Source organism: Danio aesculapii, chromosome 21 (assembly GCF_903798145.1).
Source record: "Danio aesculapii chromosome 21, fDanAes4.1, whole genome shotgun sequence".
NCBI lineage: Eukaryota > Metazoa > Chordata > Actinopteri > Cypriniformes > Danionidae > Danio > Danio aesculapii.
Genome location: NC_079455.1, coordinates 8,919,638 through 8,925,637, shown reverse-complemented (window position 1 = coordinate 8,925,637; position 6,000 = coordinate 8,919,638).

Sequence of the window (6,000 nt, the reverse complement as noted above, 5' to 3'; positions counted from 1 at the left end):
CGTCATGAAGACTACAACCCAGGGTGTGGAAAGCTTCAGATTTTTAGAAAAGTTTCATCTGGTGAAATGAAAAGTTTCATTTCATTCAACGTTTGCCATGCTTTTGTTTTTCCTGACTTTATAAATGTGTTCGCATTTAATCACAAATTAATTCAGCACACAGAGTACACAACATTATCAAACCACAATGTTTTGATTCATGTCCAGAATTTAATATGCAATAGTGAGTATTCGGAAAGCCAACATTACCAGGCATCGATATAAATGGCCTAACTAAACACTTGTTGTTGTTTTATAATAGCTTGCAAGCTAGCTGGTTAGTAGGCTGGATTTGATTTATTACATAGTAAATGAACACACTGACCTGTCATGGCAGACATAGGCGAACAGTCCTTTTTACTGTTTAATTGGTGCACAATAATTGGAGCTTCATATGATTACAGTTGAACTACTGAAGTCACATGGAATATTTTGGTTCCTTTTCGGCGCCACGGTGGCTCAGTGGTTTAATACTGTCTCCTCACAGCAAAAAAATTGCTGGTTTGAGTCCTTGCTGGGCCAATTGGCATTTCTGTGTGGAGTTAGCAAGTTTTCTGTGTGTTCCCGTGGATTTCCTCAGGGTGCTCTGGTTTCCCCCACAGTCCAAATACATACGCAATAGGTGAATTGGATGAACTAAATTGGCTGTGTTGTACAGGTGAGTGTGTGAATGTGAGAGTGTATGGATGTTTCTCAGTAATGGCTTGTGGCCAAAAGGGCATCCGCTGCATAAAACATATGCTGGAATAGTTGGCAGTTCATTCTGCTGTGGTGACCCTTGATAAATGAGGGACTAAGCCGAAGGAAAATGAAACGAAATGGTTCCTTTTCTGGACTTTAAACGAGTTGAGAGTTTATTCTAAACTATTTTTGAGATGAATGAATGAATGATGAAGTCTCATGGGTTTGGAACAATATGAGGGTGAGTGATTTATAAAGGAATTTTCATTTTGAACTAACTTTTGAACTAACCATTTAACTCTAGAGGCCATCAAGTAGGAGCTAAATCTGCCTTAATTAGTGCAGTCATTCTCAGCCATGTTCCTGGAGTCCCAAACACTGCTTGTTTTGCATGTCTCCTTAGTCAAACACACATTATTTAACAAATCAGCTCATTAGCCAAAATTATAGGACCTGAAAGGGTTGTTTGAGGCAAGGGAGAGTGTACTTACACTAAGCTATCCGAACCATGCCCAGGCATGTTTTACCCACATTTTCCAGTACGTTTGCCAAGTGTGAGTGCTCCGAATCTGGCCCAGGCATGGTTCAGTTGGCCGGCCCCGGCCCGGTTGGAAGAGGCGTTCTGGAGTGCGGTTCGTTTAGGTTTTGGCTCAGTACACTTGTAGTGTGTGTGCAAAGCACAGCTGAGTGCGAAACTGAAGACGCAACGTCACTTTTAAGGGACTGTTTCATATGGATTTATTAATCATTCTTACTTTTTAATGAATGCAAACTGTGATAGTTTATTAAAGATACAAACCCCTCATTGACTTTCATGAAAATTTTCGAGTTCCAAAATTTGTGGATCTGTTCAGCAAAATATGTGACTGTAGGTGCGTCCCAAATCGCACACTATGTACTTATGCACTTACACACTCAACAGCATATGTATGTAGTGTCGTCCGAAATGGAACACTAATGTTTTTTCACTAACGGAAATTTAAACCGTTTCCCAGATGATGGTTGACGGTTGCCAAATTAGCCAAATAAATGACCAAACTACCAAATAATACCTGCTGTGAGTGTAACCGTATTCACCATCGGGAGGCAGTATAATCACTCTCGCAGGAGAATTTTGCTTTCACAATCCAAAATAAAGTTATCCAACATGTGCGCCTGATAGCTAACAGTGAACAGTACATAAGTATGCGATTTGGCACGCACCATTAGTGTCATTGCATCTCAAATGACATAATAATACAAAACAACATAATAAAGCAATCTCCATTGTACTAAGGGAGAGCTATTCTCTTCCTAACTGAACAGTTGCATGAAGTAAGCATGTTCGGGCTCAGAAGGTAAAATACAGTGTGAGTGCAGGTCGAGGAAAGAGGGGTGCAGGGGGCAATCGCACCTGGGAACAGTTGAAGGCAACCCCTGAGTGCAGTCCAGGGGGGCTCCAGCAACGTGGTTGAGAACCCCTGCTTTAGTGGTTTAGAGGATCTACATTGGTGTTTTGACTCAAATAGCAGTGTCACTGGGGGGAGTAGAATGTGAAATTTGAATTCGCTCAGTATGACGTGAGCAGAATTAGAGGTGCTTTGTTGGTGTTTTGACCAAGATGGAAGTGACATTTAGTGAGGCAAGTATAATGCCAGATTCAGACTACATGACATCTAGATTTTGGCTCAATACTTTTCACTAAGGGTGTGATGGTGACTCATAAACAACAATGGCCATTTGCCTGAGAAACTTGACAAGACTCACACTCAGACTCAACTTTATTATCCTGTTTAAGATTAAAAAAAAAATTGCAGCAAGGTGCCGTAACACAGGTGAAGTTAACAAAATATTACCACAAAACAAACAATACATCATTTTGTAGGTGCATTCCCCCCCGTCCTCCCCCCCGGAACCATTTAATATATATATAAATAAGATAGTTTCTGAGCTCTCTTCAAAACATAATTGGTAAATTACCATTAGACCAGTTGGGTTTAAAAAAACAACAACATCAAAACATCAACATATTGTCAATAACGACGCTTAGATATTTATTTTACAACATCCTAAAAACTATTTTTGTGCTCCTCCAACTTTAAGAGAGAGAAAAGTAAAAGAGTTGCTACGCTGATACGTAGGTGAATTTGGAAGACTACAAAAAGAATACCTGTTTGCATGGGCATTTGGACACAAGATTCAACCAGACAACCAATGCGATGGAATTGGAGGACTACCAAAATCAAGGAAAGGTTGGTGGAGAAGTGATAACAATACTCCTGCACTTAACAATGTTTCCTCAAAAACAATTATAACAGGGTCAACAAACAAGCTATTTTAGTAACTGATTACATTCCTGTTTCTGGAAGTTAGTCACTAGTTTTGCCATCTCGGTGACATCATGCATGTCATTAAAGATGTTCAGTGTAGTGTAGTGAGTGGGGCAAGGTCTACAAGAGCTTTCCCTCTCTCTTTCCTCTATCTATCCCGTTTCTCCTTATGTCTCAACTTGTCTGTCTTTTCCTACCCAATCTTGCAGTCATTGTTATGAAGACATGAGAGGACCAGGCCTGGGACACTCTAAGCTTCTGGTTTTGGTGTCTGTTTAGCATGTTAATTTTCTGTATATTTAAACTTTTTAAATACTTATTTACATACTACAGTAAGCAATGATTTGTCAGGATAGAATTGATATTTTGATGTTTGTTGTAGTCAAATCGCAAAGTGACTGAGCAAAAATGTAGTCTGAACCCAACATAACGAAGGCCAGATATTAAAATCTGAGCAAGTAAATCCTCAGTCACTGTTTACATTAGAACAACAGTCTCTAAACCTACTCCTGGAAGACTGCTGTCCTGCAGATTCTAATTAATAATAATTGCTTACATTGATTACAGATGTGTTGAAGCAAGTTTGGATTTGAAGGAAGGTTACTATCCAAGAGCAGGTTTCTCTCTATGAAGGCTTACTTTGGGCCCATCCAGACGTATTAACCATTTAGGGAAGCCTGAATTTGGAAGTCATTTTTTGAGACTGGATCCCAGAGTGGATGAATACGAAAACAACACCCTTGTGTTGTCATGTGTCCAGTCAATCCATATATTTTGTGAAACAACAATGTCATCAAACCTGAAACCTCACTACCAATGTTACAGTATTTGGATAATGAAACTAAAATGCCTAGTAGACCACAATAATTCATGACCATGGTGTAGGGCCTTCAACCTCCAATACAGCATCAATTTATCTTGGGAATGACAGGTACAAGTCCTGTACAGTGGCCAGAGGGATTTTGAGCCATTCTTCCTTCAGAATAGTGGCCAGGTCACTGTGATGCTGCTGTAGGAAAACGTTTCCTGACTCGTTCTTCCAAAACAACACAAAGTGGCTCAATAATATTTGGGAGATGTTCAACTTCACTTTCATGTTCATCAAACCATTCCGTCTCCATTCTTGTTGTGTGTATTGGTGCATTATCATCCTGATACACGGCACAGTATTCAGGATACAATGTTTGAACCATTGGTTGCACATCCTCTCCAGAATGGTTTGGTAGTTCTCGGCAGTGACACACCCATCTAGCACAAGTATTGGACAGAGGGAATGCTATGATATTGTAGCCTAAACCATCCTTGATCCACCCCTATACTTTACAGTGGGCATGCAATAGTCTGGGTGGTGTGCTTCTTTGGGGCTTCTCCACACCGTAACTCTCCCAGATATGGGAAAGTGAAGGTGGATTCATCAGAGCACAATACGTGTCTGGCATTGTCCACAGCCCAAGATTTTTGCTACTAGCACCTTTGAAACTGATGTTTGGCATTGGCACAAGTGACAATGTAATATTAAAAACAAAACTGTAATATTATTCTGCTAATTAAACCTTCAGCCTCTGCTCTGACTAGTGAAATGTGCAATCAAAGAATGGCCACCATGCTGGTCAAATTTAGCCCACACTAAATTGGCCAGTGTTTCAGCTTCATTGTCCAACCCCTACAGTCTGTCACATAATAGCAACAACAACAATGGATACATGGTTTATGAGCATGCTGTCTTCTCCGTTTTCATATAAAAAGATATTTCTTGAGACCATACTGTGTTAACCTAATAGTTTTTGGAACAAAAAAAAAAGATTGCATAAGAAAAACACTGGCTTTGTGTGGATTTGCCTTTAGTGTCCTTATAACTACAGTAAGTCTGCCTTTCATGCTGGAAATGCTGGCTTGAATCCCACTGGGCATTTAGAATTGGATGGCTTGCACAAAAACAACTAAAAGAGCTTGCCGTTTTTCAATAGTTGTCCCTCAGTAGTTCGTGTTCAGCTTCAGCAACCTTGGTCAGGTACTGTAGAGCAGAAACACTCTTCCACCAAGGCTCTCTTCGTCAACAGCCCCTCCTCCATGTTCTCGCTGAAGGCCCTTGAGCCAGATGCCATGTCTACACCTCACAGACGGTGTGTGATGGGCTCAGCTTCACTCTTGTCCAAATGTTAAAAACCCAGAAGAGTCTATTTGCGGCATTATTTATTTCTTTTAAATCCCTCTTAAAGACCGTTGCCCGGCAACAGAGGGAAGGAGTGGAGAGAAGAGCGAGGTGCAAGGGAACGGTTTTTGCACGGACGGTTTGAGTCCACCTTACAGAGCAGAAAATAACACTCATGATTTGAGCCGCGTCTAACAAGGTCGAACTGGGACTGGTGTGCTGCATAATAAAAGTGACATTATCTTTCATTAGGATTGAATAGCAAGGTATTGAGCGATCGGATGAAGCCCATCTGCTGTTTATCTGCCCATCTGACGTAAAAAAAGAAGGGTATCAAAAATTTAGTGCCATCTAGTCTTTACTTTCAAACAGTGGATTAGTGTGCGGTAGAGTCCCATTAAAGAGTCTGATTCAGCTCAGCATGTCTCTACTATCAACCGCCCAAAAATGAAATGTGTCATTGTTTTGCTTTCAAGTTATTCCATAACTTTCTGTGAAATTGAAAAGGAGGTTTTTTTTTAAAGAAATATTGAGCAAAATGGTTTTGGTCTCCACCAGTGCTCTCTCAAAAAATGCTGCTTGTTCAAACTACTTATTAAAAATGAGCTGAAACAACATGATTCTTGGGATTTATTTGAGACAACTTAACTGTTTTATGATACATCAACTTAAATTTGCCCCCACAAGTCCAAAGACATGTGCTATAGGTGAACTGAATAAACTAAATTGGCCAAAGTGTATGAGTGTGAATGAGAGTGTTTGGATGTTTCCCAGTGATGGGTTGCAGCTGGAAGTGCATCCGCTGCATAAAACATATGC